Below are 15,596 nucleotides of genomic sequence, written 5' to 3'. Positions count from 1 at the left end.
AAAGAACTTATATGCATACTAGAGCCCCAGGTCTCTTGGCCTGGCCTGCAAAGATCGTCCTGAAACTGGCTCTCTGACATCCCCCGACGGGTCATGGATTGCGAGAGGGCAGTTCTCGGGTGACGCACCCCGGGATTGTGCTTCCTCCTCTGTGGTTTCGGGTGTGTCACCTGAGAACCACAGCTGCCAAGTTACCACAGCTCGGCAGGTCCTGCATTGAGAATCTGTCCCCTGGTGGTCAGTGCATGTCATAGCTACCAGTCGGAGAGTCAAAAGGTCGGATGTTCGCTTAGGCTTTTATATATATAGATATGCAAAACCTATGGACACAGAGATAGTGTGGTGAAGGCCTAGGGTGGGTGGGAGCAGGGTGGAGGGGGTCAACTGGGAAAAAAGGGAGGACATCTGTATTATTTTCAACAATAAAGATAATTTTTTTAAAAGAGGAAGAATAAAGTAAATGTGTTTATACCCAGTGCAGTCCTGATTCCATTATACCACAAAGCTCTATAATAATCCTTATTTTGAAGTTCTTGAATAAAGCTAATAGTTTGTTATTCTCAACTTCTTAATATATAAATAAAGGAATCACTTATTTGTTGATACAATATTTGTTACTAAACAATTTTATACTAAACAATATACTAAACAATAAGATTGGTATGCAACAATGAAGAAGACAGTTCAAATTCTCAAAGAACTAAAGAGAGAAAAATTATCAAGGAATGAGATTATGTCGATAGTGTGCTTACAGGATGATACTGTAATCTATGAGAAGTGACCATTTTACTTTTTCTTGTCGGGGTAACTCCCTAATCCTACCAGATATGAGTGGGCTAAAAGCCTGAAGAATTAGATGTTAACCAGGGAACTGTATATGTGGGAGAAGATATCATGGTGGGGAAGTTAAATACTCAAAGAGGCAGAAATAATGATTTGGAGTGAGCAGTGGGACTGAATTAATTCTTGACCTACTAGTATGGCCAGAATAGAGACAAGGATATGAAAAGTGGTGAAGAATAAGATAATAGAAGGAAACTGCATGTATTCATGTATGTTTCTGTCTTGGGGGCATTCAATTATCCATGATGGTTGGCTGGGATTGTGGGATGGAGAAAGGAAGAAAATGCAGAGATAAGACCATTATTAAAGGGATTGGAATTTACACAAAAGAGCCTTAAAATATTGTTAAAATAACACCAGATATAGCTTCCTTCATTTGAAATAACTTAGCATGTATAAAACACTACATTAATACTGATGATGGCAAAAATTGGGAAGAGACTGATGTTAAATGTTGAAATCAGAGATCCCTCAGAACACTCTTTTCTAACTGGCTAAACATTTTGGTAAGTGAAGTAATATTTGCAAGAAATATAGTTTTACTATTTTAAAAAAACATAGTATATTTTCATCATTGTTTATAATTATATTATCCCATATAGCAATATATTTCACCAAAAATATATACTACACCAGGGGTGAGCAAACTTTTTGACTCGAGGGCCACAATGGGTTCTTAAACTGGACCGGAGGGCCGGAACAAAAGCATGGATGGAGTGTTTGTGTGAACTAATATAAATTCAAAGTAAACATCATTACATAAAAGGGTACGGTCTTTTTTTTCAATAGTTTTATTCATTTCAAATGGGCCGGATCCGGCCCGCAGGCCGTAGTTTGCCCATGGCTGTCCTACACCTATGAAACACTAATTTGAATATTATATACTTTTCTTTGGGAGAAAACAAAAACAAAAAGCATATATTTTATGGATTTGATATGCTATTAAGAGTTCTACTAATGGGGGATCCCAACATGGCAGCCAGAAGGATGGTAGTGAGGGAGAGAGTGTGAGTGAGCAAAGGAGTGAGAGGGGAGTGTATGGATGTGTGGTGTGTGTGTGTGTGTGTGTGTGTGTGTGTGTGTGTGTGTATGAATGAGGGACAGTTAGATCTCTCAGGAGTCCTGAGTACTGGAGGATCAGACTCTCCTGGACAGAAAGCCCCTGTTACTGCCACTGGCACTCCCAGGTCGGGCATGGCTCTGGCATGGAGCCCACACCATCTTGAAGGGGGGAACAGCAGAGTCCAGGAGCACAACCACTCCAACACCTGGTGGCCTCGGACACTGCTAACCAGCCATAATTCACAAGGGACCACCACCACCACCATACACCTGCAGTATTGGTGTGCTACCTCACTGAAGGCTCCCAGACATCCCCAGTGAGTGCAGGACAGAGATACCTCCTGTGCTTCCCCAACCAGGCTCTAGGATCCCATGCTCCAGAACCCTGTGCTACAGAGCCATGCACTGTGAGTGCACACCAGGAGATCCCATCCCCTTCCCTTGCAGGCCCCACAACTGTGCTGACCTTGTGAGCCAGAGGCACCCAGTGCCTCACCCAGGCCCCAGGAGCACACTGCAAGTGTGCACCAGAAGGACAAAGGGTGCTACCCTGCCACAGGACCTGGGTCAAGCAGTGAAGTGCATGCCAGAGGGCTCTGGGAACTCACATGGAGTTACACACTAGAGGAACTGTGCACACACCCCCTCTGACCCCAAGCATCTGAAGCAGACAACTGAGGGACCAGATCCATGGGAGTATGACTCAGAACAGAGACAATAAAGATGTGAGACTCAAGGCAGACTCAGTCTCTGGGCTAAGGAGTCCCAGACTTTTAGACTAATAGGGTCTTCAACCTCTCAGACCTCAATCAGGTTTCCCAGGGCCAGAAAAAGACAGCAACTCACATTACATCAAAACAAATACAATGGGGCAACCAAAAATAGAGAGACAAAGAAACAATCCCCAAAGGAAAGAAAAGAAGGAATCACCAGGAAAGGAACTAAATGAAATGGAGGCTGGCAATTAGTTAGAGAAATAATTCAGAGTAATATGTTCTAAGAAGGCTCAAATGCCTGGATGAGAAATTCACCATGTGTAAGAATCAAGAGGAAGTTAAGAATGACATAGTTGCAATAATAAACAAAATGGAAGGTTTCAACAGTAGTCTAGAAGAAGCTGAGGAACAAATCAGTGAGTTAGAAGACATACTAGAAAAAACACCTAATCTGAACAGCAATTAAAAAACAAAATTTAAAAAGCAGGGAGACAGTTTAAGGGAGTTTTGAGACAACATGAAATGAGGCAACATCCACATAATAGAGATGCCAGAAGGAGAAGAAGCTGAGCAAGAAATAGAAAATTTATTTGAAGAAATAATGACAGAAAACTTCCCTGACTTTGAAAAGAAAAAAAAAAAATCACACAAACACAGAGAATGACAAACAAGATGAATCCAAAAAGACCCACACAAAGCCATTGTAATTACAATGGCAAATGTTAATGACAAAGAAAGAGTCTTAAAGGCTACAAGAGAGAGACAGAATGTTATCTACAAGGGATCTCCCATTAGACTATCAAATGATTTCTCAACAGAAACACAACAGGCCAGAAGGGAATGGAATGAAGTATACAAAGTAATGAAAAGCAAGGTGTTGAACTCAGGAATATTCTATCGGTAAGGCTATCATTCAAAATTGAAGGTGAAATTAGGAGCTTTGCAGACAAAAACAGGCTAAGGGAATTTATTAACCACCAAACCAGCAATGCAAGAAATCCTAAAGGAAATGGTCTAAGAAGGAATAGAAAGAGAAGGAGAAACACAGAAATAAAGAATAAAATGGGCAATAAACAGGTATCTACCAATAATAACCTTAAACTTAAATGGATTATATGCTCCAATAAAAATACACCAAGTGGCTAAATGGTTAAGAAAACATGACCCATATATATGCTGTCTACAAGAGACCCACCTCAGAACAAAGGGCTCACACAGACTGAAAGTGAAGGGATGGAAAAAAATTTTCAGGCAAACTGAAATTTAAAAAAAGCTGGAGTATAAATATTTATAACTAAAAAAATAGACCTCAAAGTGAAAGCCATAACAAGATATAAGGAAGGCCACTTCATGTTACTAAAGGGATTGATACAACAAGAGGATATAACTGGTAAATATATATGCACCCAATACAGGAGCTACCAAATACATTAAAAAAAACTTCTGGAAGATATCAAGGGAGAAATTGACATCAATATAATCATAGTTGGGAACTTTAATACCCCATTGACATCACTGGATAAATCTTCTAGACAAAAATCGACAAGGAAACAGAAATCCTAATTGACACACTAGATCAAATGAAACTAATTGACATCTTCAGAACATCTCACCCTAAAACTACAGAATATACATTCTTTTCAAGTGCACATGGGATATTTTCAAAGATAGACCACATATTAGGACACAGGCTAAGTCTACAAATTCAAGAAAATTGAAATCATATCGAGCATACGGTATTCTCAGACCACATGGCATAAATTTAGAAATCAAGTATAATGAAAACAATAAAAAAAATCAAACACATAAAGGCTAGATAGCATGCTATTATATAATAAATGAGTTTCCAAAGAGATCAAAGAAGAAATGAAAAAAAAAAATGACAATGAAAACACAACAATCCAAAATATATGGGACATAGTGAAATCAATCATACAATTTATTTTTCTGAATTCTGTAATGTCTAGGATATTTGCTGCAAATAATGCCATATATCGTCTGATGAGAGATGACTGTGCAATGGCTACTTTCTAGAAGCCACACTAGTAAGTTCTGATTTTTCAAATGATTCAATTACTTCTCTGCTTAAAAAAAAATGAAATATGACTTAATTAGTTGGTAGTTTGAACTGAAATCTCTATTGGCCTGTTAAATTTTCATCAATCTCACTAATCAAAGGGAATGTCAAATGTTACCTTCTAAGGCTAGGCCTAGATCTTTTGAAACTTCCAAATGAAAAAAAGGAGTTGATCAATGTATTATATGCATTTTGGGGTCAATATCTTAGGCATTGACTATTGCATGAACTAAAATTTATTTCATCTTATATTTGAAATTGCCAATTATTTGAAAGTTTAAAATATGAGCCCTGCCCTGACTGGTTCGGCTCAGTGGAGAGAGCGTCGGCCTGTGGACTGAAGGGTCCCAGGTTCAATTCCAGTCAAGGGCATCTACCTTGGTTGCAGGCACATCCCCAGTAGCGGGTGTGCAAGAGGCAGCTGGTCGATGTTTCTCTCTCATCAATGTTTCTAACTCTCTTTCCCTCTCCCTTCCTCTCTGTAAAAAATCAATAAAATATATATATTAAGAAAAAATGAGCCCTGAATAGAGAAATAGATATGTTTCCTAAACTTGCAATCAAACAAACAAAAAATCAACCAAATAACCCACAATAGTAGTTATAAGCCCAGGTTCTTCTTGACTATTGAATAACTCTATGTTTGGACAAATTGTTCATTGTACAATTACAGTGCTATGCTCTTCCTTCATTCCACTTAGTTTACTCTTTCTTGGTACTATGTTTGTTGATAAAACCTTGAAGTTTGTGCACATGCTATAATGTTTAATCCAGTCCCTTACTCATAGTAAGTCCTTTGAAGTATCTTTAAAACTTGCTTGAAGAATGTAAGAGAATTACTAGGCACTTCAGATTTATATCTATGGTTGCATTGTCTGAACATAAACCTATGACTTTTTATTATTTGAATCAGTAGGGTTGAACCAGAAAAACAGAATCAGCAGGAGATAAATATTAACATATTTATAACTTGGACTTGGGTTACATGGTTGTTGGGGCCCAGCAGTCATGTCCCAAGTCCACAAGGCAGGCTCTCAGAAAGAGCAGCCAGAACTCGGGGCCATGACCTCAGACTGCAGTCCAGGAACTGACTTTCTTCTTCATGGAAGCCTCAGCTTTACTAGCTCACTGAATCTGGCCCATCCCTTTATCCAGGATAAATTCCCTTACTTAAAGTGAATTTATTATTAAATTAATACTATCTACAAAACACTTCATAGAAATGCCTAGTTTAGTGTTTGAATTACTGGGGACTACAGCCTAGCCAAGTAGATACATAAAACTATCACACTAGTATTTTTATGAGAACTAAAATACGTGTGTCTTGCATGATACTAAAGCAATGTGAGGTAATTGGAAAATATAAAATTTATACCTCAACTATGAAAGTGAGGCTGGAAAAGATACTATCCAAATTCCCTCTCAGCTCAACATAATAAACAGCAAGAATTACCCAAACAGAAAACTCAAGACTTATTTCCCATATTACAGGGTGACTGGCTAGAAAGAAAGTTGTGATTCCTAATGGTGTTAACAGTTTCAAGGACGCTTTGAATGAAACATTCTTGTAGACATATTAACAGTTCCTGAAATTTTATTGATAAAATATCAAAACCTTAAGAAATAGGAAAACAAAGCATTTATGTGGAGTGGATATTTTCAACCATAGCCTTATGAAAAATGTCTGATTTTGCTCTAACTCTTTCAACACTAAACACTCAATAGTCTGTGAAGTCATCAATATTTTCATGAGTGTACTTTTGACCAACTGGAAAACTTGAAAAAAAAGAGTGGAAGAGGAAGAGGGTGAAGAAGGGGAAGGGGAGAGGATAAAGAAGAAGCAGACAGAGAAGGAGAAAGAGAAAATTTCTTGTAGAAAATTAGCAAATTTCCTTAAAGATTCTATCTTTCTGCTTCACAGTTTTACTCTTTTATTTCTGTTAGTTTAATATTTAGGAGATGTTTAGTTTGTTCCAAGCACAATTCACTGGGCCAGATTATCATGGATTCTATCTACACAAAGCCAAAGTTAAAAGGGAGAGTTGAAAGCAAAATAGACAATTGCTTATAATGAGAATTTCCGAACTACTTCCCCACCCCCTATTTTGCCTCAACTTGAGGCCTATGTAATAGAACATAGATACATACGTCAATGTATTGACTATTAGTATCTGACTTATTTATTCTGCCTTACTCAAGACTTTATGGGCATGTCTGATGTTTTAACGGTGACATTTTCTTTAGTCTAAACAATAAGTAAAATTTTAAAAATATTATTTCATGTTATAAAAATGTGATGATATGACTACTCAGGTATGGTAGTTTATAATATACTTCTAATGATAGAAAATTAGAGAAAAATAGATTTTTACTAATGACATAGGAACTTATTTTCTTCTTGATATCTCTACTGTTAACACCCAGGTTTAACCTGAGTCCTAATGGGTCTTTTTCAACTGGATTTTTTGCCTTCTTCCAACCAGCCAACAGAGTGTTCTTTATTACATTAATGGTGCTTGGTCTCCATTTAAAACTCTCCTATGCTTTCCTTTATAATCAGAGGCCACTACTAATAACAAAATAAAAAACAACGTGACTGCACATAATCTGGTTGGTGCCATTCTTACCAGTCCCAATTTCAGGCCCTTTGTCTCTATCCATAATAGTGTGTTTTTTCCTCCCTGGGTTTTGTACATATTATTAATTTACCTAAATAGGCCTGTTCTGCTGCATACATTCTGATTTCCTTGCAAACACCTAACACCTAGTTAATTATTTTTACTCATCTTTCTGAGCGCAACTCAAAAAGCATTTCTTTAGGGAAGCCTTTTTTTTTTTTTTTTTTTTTTTACTTTAACTCGTATTAGGGCAGGCCAGTCTTTCTTTTTATAATCTTTCATAACACCTTTAACTTTCTTTTACAGGATTTAACATATTATAAAACAAATTGAGGAGTTATTTGCTTTAATTTGTCTTCCCTGCTAAAACATGAGCTCCGTGAGTTCAGACCTTTTGTCCGGTATCTGCTCTATCTCCACAATATTTGTCTTGCACATGTGAGTATTCCATTCATATATGTTTAATGAATAAATTAATGAAAAGGTTTTGAACCAGACAACTCTAATTTCAGACTCCAGTTCTACCCATTTGTGACATTTTATCTTATTTGCATGTATTTTTTTTCCTTGTGAGCTTCATTTTAATTATCTATAAAATGAGGGCAATGATATCTTCCTCAGGCAGGTTCTGTGTGTTGAACAGAATATGGGCTAAGTGCTTGACATGTAGTGGGTACTTGGTAAACATCAGTTCTCATAAAAAACAGAGTTTCATCGTTCTCTTAGACCATAGCCACCGTAAGCCCTGCTACTCATCGTGTGGTCAGCAGCTGCCCAGTCGGTGTGGCTCAGTGGTTGAGAATCAACCTATGAACCAAGAGGACAACAGTTTGATTCCCGGTTTGATGCCCTGGTTGTAGGCTCAATCCCCAGTAGGGAGTATGCAGGAGGCAGCCTATCAATGTTTTTCTCTCTCTCTTCCTAAAAAAATCAATACAAACATATTAAAAAAAATTTATTTTTCAAGTGTGGTCAACAGTCCCCAGGAAATTTTTGGAAATGCAGGTTCTCCAGGCCCAGCCCAGACCAACCAAATCAGAATCTGATTTTGAACAAGAATATTAGGTGGCTCTCTCATTTACATTTGAGAACCACCATATCTAGATTTCACTGGTTTCAATTATTTTACACTAGAGACCTGGTGCGTGAAATTCATGCACAGGTGTAGTCCCTAGGCCTGGCCAGCGATCAAAGCGTGAGCATGTGGCGTGGAAGGGCAGGTCCCAGCTGACCTCTGGGCCCTGGGCATCACCTGGGCCCCCAGGCCCCCGTGCACTCTCCTCCGCCTGAGTCATGGTGCCTGAGTCCCCTTGCAGAGATGTGGTGAGCACAGCCAGACGCCATGGGCTGGGGTGCAGTGTGGGCTTGTGGGCCACCAGGTGGCACCACACAGAAGCTGGGCGGGCAGTTCGCTCTCTTCCAGCCGGCTTCCCAGACCGGCTCCTGCACTAACCTACAGGGAGCCCGACCAGCCCCTTCAGTCCCAGCGGCTGTGGCCCGGCTCACCCGGAAGAAGTAGCATGGTGCATCCCGGGGAGTGAGAGCAAGCTTGGCAGACACCCAACATTCTCACTGCACCTCTGTCCCCATCACTCCTGCCCCCAGGTAGACAGCAAGAGGTTGCAGCCCCCTGCCCGGACACTGCAGGAGGTTGGTCGCTGCCACCCACCTCCAGTTCCCCATCCCTGCCCAGGGCCCAGCCCCAATCGGGTGATCAGGGCCTGCCAGCCGCTGGTCACCATCTGCAGGGCGATTGGGACCCTGCTTGCACCATCCCACTATGATCCCCCTCTTGTCAGGGCCCATCAGGGCTGGCAGTGCCTGCACTGCCAACGCTGTGTTGCCGACTCTGCCATGTTCCACACCGCCCCCTGGTGGTCAGTGCACATCATAGCGAGCATTTGACTTTCTGGTTAAGGGGACAATTTGCATATTAGGCTTTTATTATATAGGAGTAGAGACCTGGGCCTCCCTCTGCGAGGCGATCATGGGGTGATGGTGGAGCCCCCAGACCAATTGTATTGCACCTGCCTTGGTTGGCCTGGTGCCAGTGCATGTCAGAGTGCTGTCCTCCGGAAGGTCGTCCGGATGGCCGTTCTGCTGTTCAGTCATTTGGTCAATTTGCATATTATGCTTTATTATTATAGGTAATTTTGAGAAACACCTACAATGTTTTGTCATCTGACTTATTTTGATTAAATGGAAGGTGGCTGAGAGTTCTTCCATTATCAAGTCTTACTTTGCCTTTGACCTGTCATTCTTTATTTTAAAAGTACCTGTGCTTGAAACTGATCTGTTGTGCAATGGCCAAGTAACTTGGCATCCTGTAGCTAGCTTCCTGGTTGAGGAACATTAATTTTCTAAGAAATATTTGCACTTATCTTTCTTTGAAAGAAGTGGAAGCCTTTTACTTCAATGTGTCTGTAAAAGTGCTGTCAAGCAACACAGCCCAAGCAAATTTCATCACTAACTAAGCTCCTTGTGGGATGAGTGCCTAAATCAATAGTGTAGGTAACACAATTACTGCTTAACAAATTGTATCCAAGTTTCCCCGAGAAGATATTAGAGAGATTTCATTGTTGTGATAGAAACAGTATTGTGAAAGAATGATACCTAAGTCTCTGGAGATTAAAGAAGATTGGCAGAGAAATGTATTAGTGTGCAGGGATGGGCCCATTTTTCTTATTATTTAACTGTGTCATATAGTAATTTGTTTCCTGTTTTTATCTCAAAGGTGTTGGCTTGTGTCTCCTCTTGCTTAACATCTTTGCTGAGCTGAACCAAGAACTAAAGTCCCTTTGAAGCTCATGGAAGCTCTGTGCTCTATTTAGCCCTACAGGATTTGTTCAGTAAAGCAAGAAGCAGGACCTGTGTTTATTCTGGTGTTTGTGTAATCATAGGGGGAAACGCTGTTAGTCACAAAGATGGCTTTTATAGCAGTGGAGATATTTGCAGTTTCGTTGGCCTAATTTCTTATTTCTTTATTAGTCATTTACTCAGTGCTAGCAATCTATTCTTAGAATTTTAATGTCTACCTTAATTGAAAGAGCATTGGATAAATAGCCAGGAGACATTCATTGTAATCCCAAACCTGGTACTTTCTAGTTGTGCATCCTTGAGGAATCTGCCTTACCTCTTAGAGCAGTTTGGGGATCGAACATCCCTTTCACAGGGGTCACCTACCTAAGACCATTGGAAAACACATATATAATTACATATTGTTTACAGTAGCAAAATTACTGTTATGAAGTAGCAACAAAAGTAATTTTATGGTTGGGGGTCACCACAACATGAGGAACTGTATTAAAGGGTCGCGGCATTAGAAAGGTTGAAAACTACTGTCTTAGAGTTTTAGGGAAACCATATTAGATAATCTCTAAAGTTCTTTCCAGATGAAAGTTTTATGAGTCAATGTATGAATTAAAAAGGAACTCTTTTTTAAAAGTAGGAAAATTTATCAAAAGAATGCCAAAAAAAATATCAAGAGAAGGCATTTAGGAAGTCCATAAAATAACTAGTTATGTATAAAATTGTGTGTGCTCACATGCATTCATGGAGAGAGTCTATGGCTTTCACTGGATTCATTTTTTTTTATTGTTAAAAATATTACATATGTCTCCTTTCCCTCCCATCGACCCCTCCCTAGCCACCCCTACCCCCTAGGACAAGGCACCACTGCCCCAGTGTCTGTGTCCATTGGTTATGTTAATATGTATGCATATAAGTCCTTTGGTTGATCTATTACACACACCCCTTCTGCCCCACTCCCCCACCACCCCTGCCCCCAGCCTTCCCACTGAGGTTTGATAGTCCGTTTGGGGTTTCTCTGTCTCTGGATCTATTTTTGTCCATCAGTTTATGTTGTTTCTTATATTCCACAAATGAGTGAGATCATGTGATACTTATCTTTCTCTCACTGGCTTATTTCGTTTAGCATAATGCTCTCCAGGTCCATCCATGCTGTTGCAAATGGTAAAACTTCCTTTTGTTTTATAGCAGCATAGTATTCCATTGTGTAGATGGATTCGTATTTTTTTGTTCTATTAACCCTCACCTGAGGATATTTTTCCATTGATTTTTAGAGAGAGTAGAAGATAGAAAGAAAGATAGAAACATCAATGCGAGAGAAACATATCGATTGGTTGCCTCCTGCATGAGCCAGGACTAGGGCCGGGGCCAGGGAGGAGCCTGCAACTGAGGTACCGTGCCCTTGACCGGAATCGACCTGGGGACCCTTTGACCTTTGATCCTCAGGCCAACGCTCCATTCACTAAGCCAAACTGTCTAGGGCCCACTGGATTCTTGAATGGGTCTGTGACCCAAAACTGTAGGAAGAATGTCATAGGAGCACAAATTAAGAGTTGAGTGCATATTTGAAAGGAAATTTATTTATTTATTTATTTATTTATTTATTTATTTATTTAATAAATATATTTTATTGCTTTTTTACAGAGAGGAAGGGACATAAATAGAGAGTTAGAAACATCGATGAGAGAGAAACATCGATCAGCTGCCTCCTGCACACTCCCTACTGGGGATGTGCCTGCAACCAAGGTACATGCCCTTGACCGGAATCGAACCTGGGACCCCTCAGTCCTCAGTCCGACGCTCAATCCACTGAGCCAAACCAGTTAGGGCTGAAAGGAAATTTAACATAAGTGCCATAAATAAAAATTATTTCTTAAATAGAATTTTTAACAAATATTTCTAAAATTTTAATAATGATTAAGTTCTGATAACAGCACAAACATGCATGCAACACACACACACACACACACACACACACAAACCTCTGAAAAGTTATTCTGTGCTCGGCTAATCCTCTCAATTGCAAAAATGCAACCAATTATAAACCAATTTAAACTGGTAAAAATACTACTTCAAAAGCAACTCAGCAGTCATTAAAAATTAGAGAAATATTTTTAAAAACACACAAAACAATCAGCTTGTACAAGAGAACCCATGTAAGTTTTAAAGGATAGTACTGCCTTTCTGGAAAAGAGTAATTTCAAAGGTGTAATTTTATATAACTGAAGGATCTTGACACGGCTTTAGATTTATTTCTTTTATATTCTTCCAAAATTGAATTCTATCAAATCCCATACATATTCTTGAAGAAAATGTGATTTACCACAGCAAAATCTCTTTCGCTTACCCTATCATTTGAGAGCAAATATCTGACTGCAAACATGCCTATGCAAGTTAATTTACTTTTCATATGCCTTTCCAGAGGCTATTATCTGAGATCAGATTTAGCTCTGTGAATAATTTTTGAGCCACATAATTATTTTAAAGGTGTTAGGCATATTTGACTCTTTTTTTTTTTTTTTCAAATAAAGTGACACTAGCATTGTATAAAATTCTGTCATTCTTGGCTTGTTGTTTTAACCCATATTTTACTTGGGTGATAAGTAGAGAGATTTTGTGCTTTCAGTAAACACTGCCTTGTGGTTTTATTTTTAAAACTGCATCTTAAATCAAGATGGACCAGATGGAAGCTTTGTCGTTTAAAAGAGCAGCTATACTTCAGGGCAGAAACTAAAACCATCGTCCCCACAAAGAATTTAAGAATCTTCCCTGAAATCTAGATTATCTTCTTAGTAGTTTTCTGATTACATTTGTAGATTTTCTTTATAAAATAAAACAGTAGTTTTAGCATATCTGCCTTCCTTCCTTCTTTATTTCCTGTGATATAAAAGCAAACCATCACTGTCTCTTCACCTAATGATTATTCTAATCCAGGGGTGGGCAAACTTTTTGACTCGAGGGCCACAATGGGTTCTTAAACTGGACCGGAGGCCGGAACAAAAGCATGGAAGGAGTGTTTGTGTGAACTAATATAAATTCAAAGTAAACATCATTACATAAAAGGGTACGGTCTTTTTTTTTTTTAGTTTTATTCATTTCAAATGGGCCGGATCCGGCCCGCGGGCCGTAGTTTGCCCACGGCTGTTCTAATCTCTCTGCTGTGGGATAGATTTTAATGGTGACTGAAGATTATAATTTTTGTCCCAGTTTCCTGCAGGGAAGATGGTTTGCTAACTCCCAGAAAACCATGAACATGACTATTCTCTCTGGAACAAACATCACTGCTTAGGGGTGGGACTCCACAGCCAAATGTTTTGGAACCAGGAAATGGACACTGCTGCATGACCACAGCCCCTCCCCCAACCTCCTTGTTCTGTTTTCCTTCTTCCTCCTCGTAAAAACCTTCATCTGCACTAAGATCTTAGGATGGGTTTTTGAGGACTTAAAGTCCCCCATTTTCTCAATATGCCAGCACTCGAATAAACCTCTTTCCTTTTCCCAGCACCTGTCTCCTGAGTTTGGCATTCTTGCGGCAGGCAGCGGAATTCTTATTTTGGTTACAAGGTGAGATGAACCCTGTAGAGAAGTGGAATTTAGCCCAAGAGACATGGGGTAGGGAGCTGAGCAAGGAGGGTGGAGGGACAGGAAGGTATGTTCCAGGTAAAACAAACCTAATAGATGAAATTTTAGAGAAGGGGGGTTACAGATATTTCTATAAACAAGCACAGACACTTAGAAAGTGTGGACATGCATTTGATTCGGCATGCGTGCCAGGTGTGAACGATGACTTGCTGAGATGCGAGGCTGTTGACCCAAACAGGGACTAAAGACTGGAAGACTTTATAAATAGTTTAAAGGTGACTTTATAGAACTTGACTGAATGGTTTTGAAGAGAGGAGTAATCCAATCCGCAGTGCATTTTGAGAAAATTGCTGTCTATAGAAAAAGTATTTGAAGAGAACAAAATCAAAAGTGGAATGGGGAAGCTGTTGTCATACCTGAGATGAAAGATTTGGTGGTTTGAACTGTCATTGTGGAGAGAATTGTTTGGATATTAATTATAGTTAGAACCTAGATACAAGAAGATTTGGTGATGGGATATGGGCGCTGAAGGAAGAAAGTTAAATGTTCCCAGTTATTCAAATAGGAAGCTGGAGTAGGATGTGGGAATGTAAAGATCAGTGCAAAGTTTGAAACCCAATGTGGTATTCCAGGGACTATGATCATTAACAGTGGAGTTTGTTTTTCTTGAGCTTAAAAGAGAGGTCTTTGCTAAAATAAAAATTTGGGATGGTTTAATTAGCAACTGAAACTATTGGAGCCAAAGGCAAGAGCAAAGGATGGCTAGAACAGATGGTCCAGAACTTGTGTAAGTGAACTACAGATTTGTTAGTATTTCTTAGTCTCAGGTTCCTCTGCTGTAAAATGTCAATAAATATAGTCCAAGGTGTTGAAGCTAGGCTGTTAAGAGACAACTATGTAAACCTCTGGCATGTGGGGAATACTTAATAAAATTTATTTTTTTTAAATTTTAAATTTTGCTTCGATATATTTAATGATTCTCTTTTTTCATGTAATCTAAGAATGAAAAATAACATCTAAGAGGAGATTTTAAAGTCTAAGATAATAAATAAAGGATTAGTTGTATCTAGCCAACTATTTAATGTATTTATTGGATTTTTTAAAAAAATGTTTTTATTTATTTCAGAGAGAGGGAGAGAAAGATAGAAACATCAATGATGAGAGAGAAACATTGATCTGCTGCCTCCTGCATGCCCCCTGCTGGGGATCACTTTGGCAACCCGGGAGTCACCCCGATCAGGAATGGAACTACAACCTCCTGGGTTCATGGATCAAAGCTCAACCATTAAGCCACACCAGCCAGGCTTTATCAGATTTTTAATTTAACTGATTATATATATGTTATTTCTAAAATTCTACTTAATTATTTTTCAAATTAACTCTTATTTATTTTTATGTGTTTTTTTTCTTTTCCTCTAATCATTATAATCATATTTATTGTTGACTACCCATCAGAGACTGGATACTAAACTTCCAATTATTATGATTGTAGTTGGTAGGAAAAATACAGGATTTTACTTCCTAATTAAAAATAGATTTTTTTTCAAACCTCCAAAATGAGAGACTAAAATTTAAAACAAAAAAGCACTATAAATTTAAGGCTAAATATCCTTTCCACTTGCTTTGTTTTACAGACCTAAAATGTATTCCTTTTCCTTGTTTGGCAATGATATAAGAATTTAAATCTACATATTCTATGATTAAAGAGGAAAAGTTCATGTAGTAAAAGAAAGAAAGTTATATTTCCTGATCATAAGCATTAAGATTAAGAGATGCAAGAAAGGACTTTAGAAGAAGTATTTCTTAGATTAAAAAAATACATAAGAGCCGAAACCGGTTTGGCTCAGTGGATAGAGCGTCGGCCTGCGGACTGAAAGGTCCCAGGTTCGA

The sequence above is a fragment of the Myotis nattereri genome (assembly GCF_964212035.1).
Source record: "Myotis nattereri genome assembly, chromosome: 9".
Taxonomy (NCBI): Eukaryota; Metazoa; Chordata; class Mammalia; order Chiroptera; family Vespertilionidae; genus Myotis; species Myotis nattereri.
The sequence above is the reverse complement of the archived record's forward strand: the minus strand, read 5'-3'. Positions refer to the sequence as shown.